Genomic DNA, 19,915 nt, shown 5'->3' with positions numbered 1-19,915 from the left:
GCTATAGACTTAGACTGCTGGGGGGTTCCCATGATGCACTGAGTGTTTCTTTGTCTTTTTGCTCTGTATGCACCACTCTGCATTTAATCATTAGTGATTGATCTCTGCTCCCCTCCACTGCATGTCTTTTTCCTGGTTCTCTCCCTCAGCCCCAACCAGTCCCAGCAGAAGACTGCCCCTCCCTGAGCCTGGTTCTGCTGGAGGTTTCTTCCTGTTAAAAGGGAGTTTTTCCTTCCCACTGTCGCCAAGTGCTTGCTCACAGGGGGTCGTTTTGACCGTTGGGGTTTTTCCGTAATTATTGTATGGCTTTGCCTTACAATATAAAGCGCCTTGGGGCAACTGTTTGTTGTGATTTGGCGCTATATAAATAAAATTGATTTGATTTGATATATATACAGTGAGAAAAATAAGTATTTGAACACCCTGTTCACCCTGAACACCTGATTTTGCAAGTTCTCCCACTTAGAAATCATGGAGGGGTCTGAAATTTTCATCTTAGGTGCATGTCCACTGTGAGAGACATAATCTTAAAAAAAAAAATGGAAATCACAATGTATGGTTTTTTTAAAATATTTGTATGTTACTACTGCAAATAAGTGTTTGACCCCTACCAACCAGCACGAATTCTGGCTCACACAGACCTGTTAATTTTTCTTTAAGAAGCCCTCTTATTCTGCACTCTTTACCTGTATTAATTTCACCTGTTTCAACTTGCTACTTGTATAAAAGACACCTGTTCACACACTCAATCAATCACACTCCAACCTGTCCACCATAGCCAAGACCAAAGAGCTGTCTAAGGACACCAGGGACAAAACTGTAGACCTGCACAAGGCTGGGATGGACTACAGGACAACAGGCAAGCAGCTCGGTAGAAGACAAGAACTGTTATGATTATTTATTAGAAAGTGGAATAAACACAAGATGACTGTCAATCTTCCTTGGTCTGGGATTCGATGCAAGATCTCACGTTGTGGGGTAAGGATGATTCTGAGAAAACTCAGAACTACACAGGAGGACCTGGTCAATGACCAGAAGAGAGCTGGGACCACAGTCACAAAGATTACATTCGTAACACATGATGCTGTCATGGTTTAAAATCCTGCAGGGCATCAAGGTCCCTCTGCTCAAGCCAGCACATGTCCAGGCCCGTTCGAAGTTCAGCAGTGACCATCTGGATGATCCAGAGTAGGCATGGGAGAAGGTCATGTGGTCAGATGAGACCAGAATAGAGCTTTTTGGAATCAACTCCACTTACCATGTTTAGAGGATGAGAACAACCCCAAGAAAACCATCGCAAACGTGAAGCATGGGGGTGGAAACATCATACTCTGGGGCTGCTCTTCTGCAAAGGGGACAGGACGACTGCACCGTATTGAAGGGAGGATGGATGGGGTCATGTATTGTGAGAGTTTGTTTACAACCTCCTTCCCTCAGTAAGAGCATTGAAAATGGGCCATGGCTGGGTCTTCCAGCATGACAATGACCCCAAACACACAGCCAGGGCAACTAAGGAGGGGCTCCGTAAGAAGCATTTCAAGGTCCTGGAGTGGCCTGGCCAGTCTCCAGACCTGAACTCAATAGAAAATCTTTGGAGGGAGCTGAAACTCCAAACCTGAAAGATTTGGAGAAGATCTGTATGGAGGAGTTGACCAAAATCCCTGCTGCAGTGTGTGCAAACCTGGTGAAAAACTACAGGAAACGTTTGGCCTTTGTAATTGCAAACAAAGGCTACTGTACCAAATATTAACATTGATTTTCACAGGTGTTGAAATATTTATTTGCAGCAGTAACATACAAATTAATTATTTAAAAAAAATCATACATTGTGATTTCCGGATTTTTTTATTTATTTATTTTTTTAGATTATGTCTCTCACAGTGGACATGCACCTAAGATGAAAATTTCAGACCCCTCCATGAATTGTAAGTGGGAGAACTTGCAAAATCGCAGGGTGTTCAAATACTTATTTTCCTCACTGTGTGTGTGTGTGTATATATACATATACATATATATATGTGTATATATATGTATGTATATATATGTGTGTGTTTGTATATATACTCAACAAAAATATAAACGCAACACTTTTGGTTTTGCTCCCATTTTGTATGAGATGAACTCAAAGATCTAAAACTTTTTCCACATACACAATATCACCATTTCCCTCAAATATTGTTCACAAACCAGTCTAAATCTGTGATAGTGAGCACTTCTCCTTTGCTGAGATAATCCGTCCCACCTCACAGGTGTGCCATATCAAGATGCTGATTAGACACCATGATTAGTGCACAGGTGTGCCTTAGACTGCCCACAATAAAAGGCCACTCTGAAAGGTGCAGTTTTGTTTTATTGGGGGGGATACCAGTCAGTATCTGGTGTGACCACCATTTGCCTCATGCAGTGCAACACATCTCCTTCGCATCATCCGTGAAGAGAACACCTCTCCAACGTGCCAAACGCCAGCGAATGTGAGCATTTGCTCACTCAAGTCGGTTACGACGACGAACTGGAGTCAGGTCGAGACCCCGATGAGGACGACGAGCATGCAGATGAGCTTCCCTGAGACGGTTACTGACAGTTTGTGCAAAAATTCTTTGGTTATGCAAACCGATTGTTTCAGCAGCTGTCCGAGTGGCTGGTCTCAGACGATCTTGGAGGTGAACATGCTGGATGTGGAGGTCCTGGGCTGGTGTGGTTACACGTGGTCTGCGGTTGTGAGGCTGGTTGGATGTACTGCCAAATTCTCTGAAACGCCTTTGGAGACGGCTTATTGTAGAGAAATGAACATTCAATACACGAGCAACAGCTCTGGTTGACATTCCTGCTGTCAGCATGCCAATTGCATGCTCCCTCAAATCTTGCGACATCTGTGGCACTGTGCTGTGTGATAAAACTGCACCTTTCAGAGTGGCCTTTTATTGTGGGCAGTCTAAGGCACACCTGTGCACTAATCATGGTGTCTAATCAGCATCTTGATATGGCACACCTGTGAGGTGGGACGGATTATCTCAGCAAAGGAGAAGTGCTCACTATCACAGATTTAGACTGGTTTGTGAACAATATTTGAGGGAAATGGTGATATTGTGTATGTGGAAAAAGTTTTAGATCTTTGAGTTCATCTCATACAAAATGGGAGCAAAACCAAAAGTGTTGCGTTTATATTTTTGTGTATATATATATATATATATATGTATATATATATATATATATGTATATATATATATGTGTGTGTGTGTGTGTGTATATATGTATGTATATATGTGTGTGTGTGTGTATTTTTTTTCTTTGTATTTGCAGGAAACAAGTACCCACAGCAACTATAACATTGTTTATTTTCTGTATATTAACCAACATGGCAAAGTCTTCATCTAACAAGATGTCAAAAACTGTTGCTTTTGGACTTTGCTTTATTTGTCTACAGAGCAGCAAACAAACAGATTTTGCACACTACTGGTGTGTTGTCCGTGGGGATCCACGTCCCCTTGATTGGGTAGTGTTTCTAAAATAGGTAACTAGCTGTCATTTTTCAAGGGTGGTAATAAATTATGCAGTTTCTATAATGAGTTGGAATGGCGTGTGAGCTCCGAATGTTTTTAGAACCTTAGACCTCAACATTTTTTTTTACAAAAACTCCACCCTTTTATTTCCTGTTAATTATTTAACTTAATTATTAAGGATTTATTACCCGAATAGGGGTAGAGAAATCCACTGGTCTGAGGTTGTGGACCAGTAATTTTTGGCCCATGTTTAGTAGATATTTCCCCCTGCTAGTAAGTTACCTCTTATTTTATTCTTGTATTCAAAAAAACATGGGGAGTCTAATCAGCCTGCTTTGTTCTGTCAGTTTATATCAGGGCTTTCCTGCAAATAAATGGACTGCATTTATATAGCGCTTTTCCATCTGCATCAGACGCTCAAAGTGCTTTACAAATAATGCCTCACATTCACCCTGATGTGAGGGTGCTGCCATATTTTCACCATATACTCACTACATACCAGGAGCAACTAGGGGATTAAGGGCCCTTAGTGATTTTTCCGGTCAGGCTGGGATTTGAACCGAAGATCCTCTGGTCTCAAGGCCAATGCTTTAACCACTGGACCATCACTTTCCCTAAATGGAATTTAATCTGGTGTCATTGGTGCATAAACGACAATAAAAGGAAAAGGACAAAAATACTTCTGTATGAAGTACACGCACACACCCAACTCTAGATAAATACCTTTAAAGCTTGACCCCACCAGGACTGTAGCTGAAATATCAGGATCAAATTTAGTGGCAAGTAAGTTCTCACATACATGGAATTTGATCTGGTGTCATCGAGCGGACAGTGTTTTTTTTTTTTTTTTTAAATAGTTAAATACGCTGCTTTGCTTTAAAGGTGCAGTAAGTCTATTTCAGATGAGCAGTGTGGACCCTTTTTCTCTTAAAAGGCTTTATTTTGCTGTGTGTCACATTGGAAAGTGGTAGCTTTTAGTACTAAATGATTAGCTGTTCCACAGCCTGTGTGCATGCTCTAGTCTTCTTCTGTTTTTCTTCTGGGGATGTTACAGTGCCACACATAGGCCTGGCATATGCACTACAACATTAAACGAAGCTTTGAGGCACAGAATTTGCCTCAAACATTTTTGTAATCAAATTATTTGGCTTATTCGACTAATAGTTTCAGCCCTAAATTGGTGCATAAACAACAATAAAAATAAAAAGGAAAAACTACTTCTATAAGAAGTGGAGTCAAATAGACAAATGGGCAAAACTTAACTGTCAAATAAATATAATACAGTGGAATGGGGCTGTGCAGGCATGCAGATGTACAGTACCTTTTAGTGCAGGGATGATCATTCTGTACTTTGTGGGAGTGGGGGGAGGCAGGGTAAATAGGGGTCTCTGGCATTATGTAAGTCTAGCTGCGGATGGAAAGAAGCTGTTACTGTGTCTTGAGGTTTTAGTCCTGATGTATCTCAGCCATCTACCAGAGGGGAGTGTAACAAAATGTTTGTGTCCTGGTTGAGAGGGATCAACTACAATCTTTTTTGCTCACCTCGGGGCCCTGCAAGTGTACAGGTCCTGTAGGGATGGCAGATTACAGTCGATCACCTTCTCTGCTGTGTGGATGTTACGCTGCAGTCTGCTCCTGTCCTTAGCAGTGGCAGCAGCATACCAGATGGTGATGGAAGAGGAGATGATGGACCCAGTGATGGCAGTGTAGAAGTTTGCCATCATTGTTTTTGGCAGGTTGAACTTCCTTAGCTGCCACAGAACCCCAATTCCAACCCCAATTCCAATGAAGTTGGGACGTTGTGTAAAATGTAAATAAAAACAGAATGCAATGATTTACAAATCCTATTCAACCTATATTCAATTGAATACACCACAAAGACAAGATATTTAATGTTCAGACTGATAAACTTTATCTTTTGTGCAAATATTTGCTCATTTTGAAATGGATGCTTGCAACACGTTTCAAAAAAGCTGGGACAGTGGTATGTTTACCACTGTGTTACATCACCTTTCCTTCTAACAACACTCAGTAAGCATTTGGGAACTGAGGACAGTAATTGTTGAAGCTTTGTAGGTGGAATTCTTTCCCATTCTTGCTTGATGTATGTCTTCAGTTGTACAACAGTCCTGGGTCTCCGTTATAGTATTTTGCACTTCATAATGTGCCACACATTTTCAATGGGCAACAGGTCTGGACTGCAGGCAGGCCAGTCTAGTACCTGCACTCTTTTATTACGAAGCCACGCTGTTATAACACATGCAGAATATGTCTTGGCATTGTCTTGCTGAAATAAGCAGGGACGTCCCTGAAAAAGATGTTGCTTGGATGGTGCCATCACAGATGTGTAAGTTGCCCATGTCATGGACACTAACACACCCCCATACCGTCACAGATGCTGGCTTTTAAACTTTGCGCTGGTAACAGTCTGGATGGTCTTTTTCGCCTTTCGTCCGGAGGACACGATGTCCATGATTTCCAAAAACAATTTGAAATGTGGACTCATCAGACCACAGCACACTTTTCCACTTTGTGTCTGTCCATCTCAAATGAGCTCAGGCCCAGAGAAGACGGCAGCGTTTCTGGATGTTGTTGATGTATGGCTTTCGCTTTGCATGATAGAGTTTGATCTTGCACTTATAGATATAGTGACGAACTGTGTTAATTGACAATGGTTTTCTGAAGTGTTCCTGAGCCCACGCGGTAAGATGCTTTACACAATGATGTTGGTTTTTACTGCAGTGCCGCCTGAGGGATCGAAGGTCACGGGCATTCATTGTTGGTTTTTGTTCTTGCCACTTACGTGTAGAAAGATCTCCAGATGCTCTGAATCTTCTGATTATGATGGACTGTAGATGATGGAATCCCTAAATTCCTTGCAAATGAATGTTGAGAAACATTTTTAAACTGTTGACTATTTTTTCCTCACAGTTCACAAAGTGGTGTTCCTCTCCCCATCTTTGATTGTGAACGGCTGAGCCTTTTGGAGATGCTCCTTTTATACCCAGTCATGACACTCACGTTTCCAATTAACCTGTTCACCTGTGGAATGTTCCAAACAGGTGTTCTTTGAACATACATCAACTTTCCCAGTCTTTTTTGAAACGTGTTGCAAGCATCAATTTCAAAATGAACAAATATTTGCACAAAAACAAGAAAGTTTTTGTGGTGTATTCAATTAAATATAGGTTGAAGAGGATTTGCAAATCACTGTATTCCATTTTTATTTACATTTCACACAGCGTCCCAACTTCATTGGAATTGGGGTTGTACATCCTCTGGTGATGGTACATCCCCAGATCTTCTTTTTCAGAAAATCCTCCTCTATACCCCTTCATCATGAAGCTGTATGACCTAGAATACAAAAAAAATCCTCATCTAAAGTCACAATGATAGTAATATTATTAAAGCAAACAGAGCTCTGGTGTTGGAATAGTATCAGTTTCGGCAGATATCCAAATTCAGTTATCAGGATCAGATTGGAATTGAAAAAAATGTGGATCAGTGCAACCCTACAGATAACCATTGTTCTGTGAAAAATATCTGAAAAAGAATTCAGAAACTGGAAAAAATAATACCTCAACTGACTACATTCTGAAACACTACGACAGCCCTGGAAATGTATGCTCACTGTTGTCTATATGTTGTGTTGATTGTTGCTCTGTTACTGATAATATTTGCATTTTATGTCCCAGTGATGTCTCATGTCCAGTTTAGATTTAGGTGTATGTCTAATTTTGCCTCTGTTACTGCACATTTGGAGTTTGGGGAAATGCAATTTCAGTCTTCTGTGTAATGTCCTGTTACCCGACAACACCACAGAAAACTTTGATTCAAGTACATGAACTAAATACATTCTCCTGACATTTAATCACATCTAATTTAGCTTATGAAAAGCCACTTCTAACAGGACTTTGACCTCAAAATTTTTTTCCAAAGTAAAAATTTGTGGAATTGGAAACTAGTGTTGGCAGAGGTTTGCACTCTACGAGCGGGGTGCTCTAAGTTCTGTAACATCATGCTAACTTGGCTTTACTTGAAAAAAAACAACAACAACAAAAAAAAACCCTGTGCAGTAAACTGCTGTCATATGTTAACTGATGAAAATTGTTTGGACAAGATTAGATACTATAAGGTTTGTAAATGTGTTTTTTTTAAATGTCAAAATGCTGTGGTGTGTTGAATACAGCTATACATTTGTGCGCACTTCACAGAAGCACAAAATTAGACTTTTTATGTTGTTATGAGATATGTAGAAGTATTTTTGTCTCATTATGAAACTGTGGTGGGACAAATTAGTCTATGATGAGCAGCCAGTCTTAAAAATAATGGGAAGAACTGGAGTCCGCCAGATAAAGTGCTTGTTTTTCTGTCATTAATGACACTGTAGGTCGTGTGTGCCGTAATCGTTATTACCGTCACTGTTTAAATAAAGAGATGTACAGGCAGTGAAAATTGTTTCTATGGTAAAGGTATCACAAGCAGTGATCTTTCAAATGTGCTGCTCACACATTTTCCTGACAATTAGCTGGTGCAGGCTCATGACTGTGCAGAATGTTCTACTTTACTGATTGTAATTCATACGGGTGTCATTTGGTTAAGTTTAACCCAGAGAATAGGGGGATTGTATACCTGCTATATTGGATTTTGGTCATGCAGGGGATTGTGGTGCCTGCTGTGGACACACAGACACTGTCAACCAGGTAAACCAGGCTCAGAAAGCTCGGGATTAATTTTGTCCCTGGATGCTTCTGTAACCGTCTCAGGGATAAACATGTGAACTTCTGTGACTTTTTTTTTTTTTTTTTTTTAAAGAATGCAGTGCTTAGAAACAAGCACTTGGATTCACAATATTGGAAGGACTGGAAGTAAGAGAAAGTTCAGTAAGTTCAAGGCGACATTAACCCACAGAGTTCGCTGGCTGCTAGCCAGAAAAACTTACATGGTAGTCTTAGATAATACTTGTATCTATGCTAATTCTTTATTTTATGTTAAGAATCAAGTATTTGTGTTATTTGTTTGGACGTTCTAAGAAATATAAGTCAAGTTTTAATTCATCATGTGTCCAGGTTTCAGACACAGGGAGATCTCCCCCTGTTGGTGAGAGCCAGTAACATTAGAAATGTGAGTCTAAACCACACCCATTGTTAACACCCACATTATATAAAAGTGTTGTAGAAGTTACTTCGTGTGCCTTCACAAGATGGACACTGTCTGTGAGGGACCCAGGCCTGGTTTCTAACGTGACCTTTATTAAACTCAAAACTATAAATCTAGTCGTTTGGTTTTTGGTAAGAGCCAGAATCTTGCATAAAAGAGCTGGGGGAAATAACAGTAGACACACCAATGGTTTCTCAACTCAAACCACTTATATCAAAACCACCAATATAGTAGTTTTGTCCACAACTTGCAGAAAAATTGCAGGCATAATTTTGATGCATAACTTAGTAAAGCCCCCCCCCCCCCGCTTTCTTTTGCCGTACTTTAGTGCAGAAAAAACTTTCGTTTCTTTTTCTTTCTTTCTGTCTGTGTGTGGAAAGGCCAAATATGAAGCATTTTATGAACATTTGATATAAAACCTGCAAATATGTGCAATTTACACCATCACTTCCAAGGTAATAACTCCAAGGTGCACATTAGTTGGAACTTACCTCTCTATCAGATCCTTTTTCTTGCCTTTTAAACTTGCAGTTCTGCACTTCAACCATCTTTTCAATTCCGCTGCTGTTGTTGCCGTGAATGGTGAGATAGTGACGCATTGCACTGGGGCTGCTTCCAGACATGCGCACTGACATGAAAGGATGTCACATGTGCCCCCCCCCCCCATTGAACCTACAGTGCTCCAGTCACAAGGCTGCTTCTCCAACCTTTCCATCAGGGGTCCAGTGTGAGGCGGGGTGAGGGCTTCTCTTCTTTCTGAGTAATGTGAAATCAAAGGCGAGTGGAGGAGGTCTGCTGTGGTCTGGTTTCAATTAACATGCTCAACAATCCTGCTGTGTTTTTTGTTTTTGTTTTTTCTCTTGGCTCACACAAATGATCATGTAAAGCTACAAGATTTTTTTCAGTCGTCAACCACCTCACACACTTGGCAGTGCACATTTACTGAGTGAATAGGCGCTTTTCCACTTCACAAAAGTAGCACTACTTGGCTCGACTGTACTCGTTTTTTTTTTTTGCTTTTCCATTAGGGTAGTATCTGGTACCGGGTCTTTTTTTTTTTTTTTTTTTAGTACCTGCTCGGGAGTGGTTCCAAGCGAGCCGAGCCGATACTAAAATGTGACGTCAACAGGCTGCCGGCCACTGATTGGTCAGAGAACGTCGTCACTGGACGAGTCATGAGTGTGCCGCCCGAGAGGAAAATCAAAACCCGCCATTTTTAAATAGCCACAGTCGCGTTACAGCGACCGTTGTTTTCTGTCGTTTCACGGCATTTTTTTTTTTTTTTTACTCGCACAAAACTACACCGTGGTCTGTGGATGAGCTGCAGATGTTTATGTTTGGTGGCGGAGGAGAGAATACAGAGAGGTGGATGAAGCGATCCGAAATGAGGCCGCACTCGGCTCACTGGACATTACAGCAACTCAGAGAACAGCTGAAAAAGCTTAAAAGTGATTAAAGGACCACAATGACCGGAGTAGGTCGGACCGCAAGGGCTGCAAAACGGTTCGACCGCAGGAACACTGTTTACGGACACCGACTGACGAGCACCTGGAGGTAGGATGACCGCGACTGGGCCCGGCTTTGTTGGAAGCGACGGATGGTAAGTGTTTTTGTGACTGTAGTCTGCTTGAAAGCACTGTTTAATGTTCCTTATCCCATTGGTGGTGGGAAGCACACTTTAACAAACCAAGATTGTGAGTCTAAACTTGTGTTAAAGTAACATCGTTGTCTCATGTACGCGGACACAGTGAGCTAGCTGACTGCTAACTAGTGAGCTAGCTAACTCCATGCTCCGCTTTAAAGTATTAACTTAAGACAGAAAAACACCTCAAGTCAGCAAGACAACAAACGTGTACATTTGACTCATTTAGTGCCATTACGGTGATGTGTTTTTTTTACATGTCACTATTTTGTGTTTTTGTCGAAGAATCCAGTTCCATAAGCGAGGAGGGTTCGAACACCAGCTTCAACATCTGTATCAACGTCCAGCACCACACAGCAACGTGTCATCACAGGTAAGAATAACGTGTCTCACATCACCTTAACTTTCCCAAATACAATATATATACAGGGTGACACCCCCCCCCCCCCCCCCAACCAAAAAACAAAAATCCAGAACCCATAAATATTGTCATAAATCCCACAAAGGTCCAGCAAATTTTGCTGGACCTTCCCAAAGATTCAGTTATCTTGATCGCTTTGCATAAAAGTCATGTTCTTTCAAAATGATGCTCCAAATGATCTGATTTGTTAGAGGATAATTTTGAAAGAACATAATTTTTATGCAAAGTGACCAAGATAACTGAAACTCTGGGGAATGATCATACAGAGACTGAAGGTTTTATTTATTTATTTTTTTTTAACTTTCTTTCCCATTTCTACCTTCATTATTGTCCAGGCAAGAGATAAAGGGAGCCTGTTCCAGCAGGAGAATCTCACCATCTTGAGTGACGTTGAGGCTGAAGCTGAACTGGGTTCAGTGTGATCGACACATCCGGCTGATCCTTGAGGAAGCAACGATGGTGGATGCTGCATTTAATCAGGCATATCTTGGCATGCTGGGTGACCTTGTGCACGCGATGCATGACCGGGGCATGAGACCTGCGCCCCCAACCCAGACTACAGACACATGAAACTTTTGTATAGTTTGTGTTGCTTTTTTTATGTGTGTGTATTTGTGCTTTTTTGTTGCAGTAAACAATTTGACTCATGTGACTGTATCATAATTTGTCATTTCATTCTGAGTCAACAGTAAAAAACATTTTGGTTCATTTCTAAGAATTTTTAATTTGGGGTTTTTTCCGCTCCAGAAGACACTGCACACTACACCTGGCTGAATCTTTACACAGATGCTGGAATAATCATGTCTAAACTGAGATTTTACCAAATGGTATTTAACATAAACAAAAAGGTTTAGTCACTTCAGTGAAGGCACATTACATCAAGGAATTTTGAACAACCAGTTTTACTGTCTGTTACATTTACATTTATGACCCCATTAAATGTAAAGCTTATTTTACTACTGGATTATGCTTAAACAGCTTTTCAAACTGTTAGCTTTTAAATCAGTAAACCTTGGTAACTTTTACAAATCAAAATGATGTTACACAAAAGTGGAGACATTTTAGCAAAAAGTACAAAAATGTATTAAAAATTCACAGTGAAACATAACTGGTGTATAACATGATGATGACAAAGGTGTCCCATTCCGTGGCATGAACCTCCGCAGCGTTGACTCTGAGAAAACCATCTGAAACACACACATACAGCATACATATTTTAATTAGTGCTGTCAGGTTATTAAAAAATAATGTAAGTGATTACAGGGTTTGTGATTAGTTAATCTAAATGAATCATTTAATTGCAGGTATATTTAAAAAAAACTCAGATCTGTGTGTTTGGGGCATTTAATAATCAGGTAAAAAAGGATCAGGGTTATTTTTGTTACATATCAAGGAGGTATTAAGCTGTAAATTGGTCTTTAAATTGGGAGAACTGTCTTAAGTGTAATTTGGATGGGTTAAATGCAGGCAAATTTCATTGTATTTATGTGTACAATGACAATAATAGGATATAAAGAATGTCTCTAAAAACAGAATTGTGGGAGTTTGGAGGTTGATTCTTTCTGCACAGTATGACTCCTTTAATAGTTATCTTATTAGATTTCATATTTTAAATTTCTCCATTGAACATTAAAATCTGGATGAAAAACAAACGTTTTTAATGTGTTTTAAGCCTATTCGAGTTCAGTGACGTTATTAACGGTCATTAAAACCGAATCGACATTGTGCGTGAACGTCAGTAAATGCACAAACTCCCACATTTGAGATTTAACAATAAGTTATCAAAGCAAGTTACTTTGGTTTAAAAAAAAAAAAAAAAAAAAAAGTATGGACATTATCACGTTTATTGCTCAGAAACGCGTCTTTATTTACAGACCAAGTCACTGACGTCAAAACAAAATGGAGCAAAGTGTGACTGAAGGCCTGATAGGTATTGTAATTAATCTAAATTAACGCTTTATTTTGACAGCCACAATTTTAATAGTTAATAGCGAGAGCCTGCAGTTATTAATTATTTACGAGCTTAGGAAGCTAACGATTAGCTTACCGTCATGCTTTGTCTCTTCATCTCTAGCAGCTTGTATCTTCTCGTCTTCATCTTCATATGAATTCCCAAAGTCTTCTGTACCTCTAAAGCGTTTTTTTCTCGCCGCCAGCAACTTTCTCTTAAAAACTCACAGCAGTAAACACACAGAGTTCGGCATTGTTTATGTTTGTGTCGCGTATAAAACGACGTCACTGCAGTTTGCTCTGGTGACCCCGCCCACGTTGAAGAGGTACTATTTGCAGTAGAAAAGCTCGCGCTTGGAACCAAACCGAGTAGAGCCGAGTAGTGCTGGTGCTTTGTAGTGGAAAAGTGGCTAATGTGTGGCAGTTTTCTGTCTCTGCTCAAAACACATGAATGCCGTCTTATGAGAAAACAGACATTCAGATGGAGGACAGTCACGGAATTGCGTATGATTTTTTATTTATTTATTTTTTCCTCTCACACTGATGGAGCACCAACTACACTTTCAGTAGTGCTCTTTGAATAAGGTTGGCTAAATTTCCTGAGTGTTTATGTACACACACACACACACACACACACACACACACACACACACACACACACACACACACACACACACACACACACACACACACACACACACACACACACACTTTTGTATTTTTGTTCATCATTCAAACCTTATTTTGTTGGATCCAGATCTTTTTTTTTTTCCTTTTCTTTTTTGCTTTTATCCCGGGGTGGTGTGCTTATTACCCAACAGGGGCATAGATTAACACAAGAAAGTATGACATTGCTTTCTCAGAGCCATTGAGAGACCACACTCAGGGTTTGCTCTAATTGGAGTGTTGGAAATCGAAACGAAGACATCTATGCTGTCTGCTCCACCACTGATCAGACGATGATGACAGTGGTCACTGTCCACCTTAAATCCAGTCCACTCACCTTAAGACTGTGTCACACTATGAAGGATTAGAGCAAATGGATTACACTGGTAACACAGAACTGCACTCAGCAGAATGATTTTATTTTTTTTTAACGTGGGCTCACACTGGGCGAGTCACAGTTCCGTCCCTGACCACACTGACAAAATTTCTGAAAGAAGAGCCTGTCATCAGAAGTCCACTTTTTCTTTTATGTTTTGCTCAGACTCGCACTTGTGTGTTTCGCTTTTTAAATTTTTTTTTTTTTTTTTTGGGGGGCGTTGCACAACGCTTCACAAACACAGTAAATAAAAAAGAACTAAAAAACAATGACTGTGAGGCTTGCATGTTCAACCTCCAACAGAGAAAGAGGGATAAAATGAAAAATCACGCAGGGACCCAGTCCACCAACCTTAAAAAAAAAAAAAAAAAAAAAAAAAAAAAAAAAAAAAAAAAAAAGGAAAGGAAAAAAAAAGGTTAAATTCTACAAGTTGGGGGAAAACAAAACCACATCCCATCGTCATTTCAGCAGAATATCAAGGCTTTGGCACAGCAACATTGTGCCATTGCTTAGGGAGAGCCCTGGACAATTGATGTTTAAAAATGCAAAAGTACTTTTTATTCGATTACTCGATTAATCGCCAGAATAATCGATAACTAAAATAATCGATAGCTGCAGCCCTAGACTCATGGTGCCATCTTGAGCTCAAAATAGTATTTGCTGTTAATCTATCTGAATATAAATCCAGCTATTTTATTTATGTATTCTCTGAAAATGCCATGTTGTTGTAGACACAAGTGCTTCAAGATGTACAGATTCCCTTCAGATCTGAACAGAAGAAACATTTGGGAAAATAAAGTCAGCCATGCGGGATGGAAGCCGACATAATCGTCAAATTTTTGAGAGGTAAATTTATTGTTCAGTCCCATGTACAGTAAAATTCACCCAAACCATCATCGGATAAACCAGTTATTTGCAGTCACTGGTCAAAAAAAGTGCTAAAGTTTTAGTATTGTTTTTCATGTAATAAACACCGTATATAACGGATTTTGTATAACGGATTTTTGCTCACACCGGATAAAATGTCCCATCTGATCGCAGTGTATTTACATTAAAAACCCCAAGCAGTCTGGATGTGCACAGTAACAGAGGTATAAATGAAAGTTCAGTGCTCTGACACTCGCCGATTTGAGGAAAGTGGGACCGGAGTCATTTCTGTGATTAAAAGCCAGATGGTTCATTTTTTTCAAATCAGACTCAAAAGGCTATGATTCAACACTTTCACTGCTTTGTCTGCCATCATATTATAATAGTTTTTACCGTGTGCACGCTGATTGGAGATGGATCAGAAAAGTCTGCAGCTTTGCAGCACGAAGTCTGAAAAAGAGGAAAAATGTTCAGTTTACCTTTGATTTTGAGGTAATGATTGTAGAAAGAAAAGCTTGTTGAGGGGTCAAATTAGTCCATAATAAAGCATAATCCAGAGATGGAGAACTTTCAAACTGTCACGCACATCACTGCATGACATGGGGCCACAGAGCTGCAGAAGCATAACTCAGGCTTTAAATTAATTAATAAATCATCATAAATTGTAAATTTATGTACATTTGTTAGCTTACCTATTTTTATATATTTTTTGATAGCACCTGTACCTGGATGTGTTGCTGCATGTGGCTAAATGATTTTAAAAAATGTTGAAAACATTAAAGGTTCATTCAGTAGTTCAGCGCAGTTGGAACCAAAATAGCGCCATGTTCTGAGTTGACGCCACTCTCTTTAGTCAATGGACTTTAGCGAGCATCAGTGAAATAACTTATGTTATTATATGGTATGGTATGGGATTTTGCCAACTTCTGATTGGCCATTCACCACTTTCTGAGCTGTACCACATGCCTAGTTGACTGCTGGTGGAGCCGAGTAGACCGCGCGTGCGAAACAAGTACACCTTGCGTGCAGTGTAGCACTAGCTAATCGAGCAACGCCTTCTATCGATAACAACCAATCAGATAACACGATACAACGCCTACATTGGCTGTCAGTTTGTTGACAAGATGGCAGAAGACAGGTTTGCGTCTGTTAGCAACGCTGACTTCAGACAAATTTTACACGAAAAAGATGCGAAGAACACCCGCAGAAATACACAGTCAGCAGCCAACCTGTTTCGCAAGTACGTCACTGAAAAGGGAAATGCACCCAACTTTAAAACTTATGACAGATGGATGCTTGACGGAGTACTCGGTCGATTTTATGCGGAAGCTAGACAGGCGAATGGCGAACTTTATAAGAAAACAAGCCTGATGACTCTTCGTCACGAACTTAACAGGCATCTCCAGTCGATCGATGGGATGTCACTTGGTGCAGTATGACAGTAATAAGAAAGAGTTGAAACTTGAGATTGATTTTTCAGTTTTAGTATGTTTGACAAACTCCCAATTTTGTTGTTTAGCATATAATAAAGCAGTTATAGACTTGATTTCGGTGTACCTGTGAGTATGCGGACCTGGTCAGGATGGGGTTCACCGAGGCCTTGGTGAACCCCATCCTGACCAGGTCCGCATAATGACGGGTACATCCAAATCAAAAGTCTATAATTTTATATTGTAATGGAGGGACACAGAGGAGCTGCACCTGAATGATTCTCAGTGCTGGAAGGATTTAAAATTCACTCTCTCTCCAGGCTGACTGGTTTTAATTTGTGAAGGACCCACCACCAATGTACAAATACACACAGATCTGTCAAACAGGAAAACACAGGAATATCAGGTGTAGGTTTGTCACAGATGCCACGGTTCAGATCGGACACGGTTTTTAAGAAAATTCTTTTTAAGACTTAAAAAAAAATCCAGTGGCACTGTACCTTTAAATGATGTATTTAAATTCTTTTTTAGAATACTATTCACATGTTCTCGCCAACTTTCATTTAATTTGACTTTTGTATGAATGTATTTTCATTGCTTCAGTTTAACTCATGACTGTCTCACTGATGTAATTGCAATTTTACCTTTTTATTTTATGTTGTTATATGTTTTAATATTGCTGTTGCTTTCCTAGCTTGAATGACTTTTGGTGTAGGATAAACTTCAAAATAAAAGATGTTCAGAATGGTCCGATCATTATTTTCAGACCTAGACACAAATGATACACAAATTTAGACAACAAAAAACTAAAATAAATGTCAGCTGAACTTGAGCAATCTCATCTTGAGCTTGTACTACCACAGCTGACACAAAATCAAGGCTGAATGCAAGTTATAAAATTTACCACATCCCCAGGACACAAGCGGGCCGCGTCCAAAGCGTTCAAAATAAATTTTTAGAATAACTGTCTTTCCTCAGTCAGGTCATGCTTTCCACATAAATAAACAAGTTGATTGTTCCTGCTCAGACTGCAAACCAGGAGCACATCCAGACGGAAAGAGGGTGTTGTGCCCTCCACAACACTCCTTCATTAAAGATCCACTTTTGAAGACATCTTTCATACTACTACTACTACTACTACTACTTATTATATATTAATAGTTTAAATCAAAACTGTTCTAATTTTAACCCTTTACCTTCTGAGGCTATAAATGGACTATTGGTTATAATTTTTTATTACAGCAATAACATTAAGAAATAATGTTCTATGTTTGTGTGCTTTGGTGCCCTTTTCCAAGAGTACCTGAATTTCAATTAAATTACACCTGATTAACTATTTATACACATTATTTGTAAGTTTTAGCATTTAAAATGACAAAAAACACAAACACGAACTTGATTTTTTTTCAGTTTTTTAGTGAAAAATGATTATGTAAAGGAACTTTGGATTTCACATTTTTAACAGGAAGCTGTGTTTACAATCAAAATAATTAATTTTGTGTGTCTAGAACTCAGAAACAGTGCAGAAACAAATCAAATCAAACCAATTTTATTTATATAGTGCCAAATCACAACAGCAGTTGCCCCAAGGCACTTTATATTGCAAGGCAAAAGCCATACAATAATTACAGAAAAACCCCAACGGTCAAAACGACCCCCTATGAGCAAGCACTTGGCGACAGTGGGAAGGAAAAACTCCCTTTTAACAGGAAGAAACCTCCAGCAGAATCAGGCTCAGGGAGGGGCAGTCTTCTGCTGGGACTGGTTTGGGCTGAGGGGAGAGAATCAGGAAAAAGACATGCTGTGGAAGGGAGCAGAGATCAATCACTAATGATTAAATGCAGAGTGGTGCATACAGAGCAAAAAGAGAAAGAAACACTCAGTGCATCATGGTGCAAACAGTGCAAAAGTAAACATTTTAAAAGGCGAAAATATGCAAAAAGTAACCAATTTTAAAGTGCAGAACCAAACAATATGAATAACAACAAAGTGCAAAACTATATATAAATATATCAATTATCTGTATTATTAAAATGTGCAATAAATCACTCATTTGATCACTCATTTTGTGCCAAATTATACAATATGAATAAAACAATAAAGTGTCAAACTATATACAAATATATAACCAAGAATCAAAATTAGATCTAAACTACATCAGTGTGGTACTGTTTGTCACAGTTTCTGTCTGGCTGAAGACAGAGGCCAATTTTACAAAGTTTGCACATCCAGCAGCTTGACCTCTTGCAAACCTTGCAAGAACGCCGCCCCTTTGTGGATCGCTGGCAAGTTGGGTTTCCACTGCTTGTTGGCACGGGGCAGTGGCTTGTGGCTGATGGAGCCATCACACCCACACAAACATGCACACACACCTTCACAAATGACACTAACACCCTGCCTTTTCCTCAAAAATGATAACATTTATGTTTTCTGTCTCTCTGTACTTTTCAGTCACTTGGAAAGCACGGGTTCTTGGCTTGCTGTCAGTGTTGAAATTTTTCAGGTTGAGGGCTTACATGAGAACTTACAGTAATGAGAATCAGCGGCGCACTAGTGTGAAACTTCCGTTTTTTTCCTCTACGTTATGACGTCACAAGCTTACGTTTACTGTAATACACCATATATCATTGGAAAGCCCTTGGTGTTAGCTTAACAATGCACTTTGAATCATTCGGATTGGACAAACTATGGTGGAGTTACGGTAAAAAAAAACTCATATGGAAAATATGGCATGGGTGCCATCGCCGTAGATAAAGGTTAACTGTTTAAATCAGTATTACTCTGGGCCTTAGTTTTACTATGGTTCTGGACTAAGTTTAATTGATGAGCCACATAAAAATAAATTTAGTTAATTTAACTTTACTGCATAACTAAAGTGGGATGTGAAGCAATAGGGTCATTCCATGACAATTCAACAAGGGCCTCATGCACTTTGTCTCAGATTTTCTTCAAATTTTAATCAAATATTCCCTTATAATTCAGAACAACAAATCTAAAGTTTGAGGCCTGTAGGCCAAGTAGTTTGTGAGATATGGCCAATTTAGTTTGCATGGGGTCTGCCATTTTTTTAGGCAGTAATTATGGCCGTCATTTCTGGAGCCATGTTCAAGGTAGAATATCTCAGCAAATAATGGACTTAGAGGCCTGACATTTTCTGTGGCAGTTGTCATGGACACCCAGACTTGCACTATAGTCAAACAACAGACATTGACACTAAACTGTAAAGTTTATATATGCTCAAACTATGGAAAATATTACATTGACTATTGCGAGCATCCATGTTTGAGACACTGACGCAAACCATTACACTCAAAGAAGCCTTTCCATTTCTTGGCTCCTTAATGCCAGTTATACTGGCTATGGAATATGTAAATTTGGCATATCTGTGGTAAACAGTTATTGTGGGAGAAACCTCTGAAATCTGAAAAAAACATTTTGTGGTCAAATTTGAGAAGAAAAGCTTATGTGGGCAGTAAATAAAACTCTACAAACCGATTCCATTTTGAAGGTATTGATATCTACTTTGTGTTATAAATATGGCCTTCTTTATGAAACTCCTTCATGGTTAATTTAAGCATCCAATTATGACTAATTTGTGCACTCGCAAATGTACGAGGTCTATTAGAAAAGAAACCGACAGTTTTATTTTTTTAAAAAACTATATGGATTTGAATCACGTGTGATTACATCAGCCAAGCTTGAACCCTTGTGCGCATGCTTGAGTTTTTTCACACCTGTCGGTGACGTCATTCGCCTGTGAGCACGCCTTGTGGGAGGAGTGGTCCAGCCCCCTTGTAGGATTTTCATTGTCTGAGAAGTTGCTGAGAGACTGGCGCTGTGCTTGATCAAAATTTTTTCCAAAACTGTGAGGCACATCCGAGTGGACATCATTCGAGAAATTCA

At 39.5% G+C, this 19,915-nt stretch overlaps 1 protein-coding gene across 1 annotated transcript in view; it reads left to right on the top strand.

Annotated features, from left to right (window-relative positions):
* Nucleotides 1-19,915, top strand: part of jmjd1cb (jumonji domain containing 1Cb) — a 651,485-nt gene that overhangs the window by 89,850 nt on the left and 541,720 nt on the right. The window lies entirely within an intron of this gene.

Source organism: Thalassophryne amazonica, unplaced genomic scaffold (assembly GCF_902500255.1).
Source record: "Thalassophryne amazonica unplaced genomic scaffold, fThaAma1.1, whole genome shotgun sequence".
Lineage (NCBI taxonomy): Eukaryota > Metazoa > Chordata > Actinopteri > Batrachoidiformes > Batrachoididae > Thalassophryne > Thalassophryne amazonica.
This window is presented reverse-complemented; position numbering and strand designations above follow the sequence as displayed.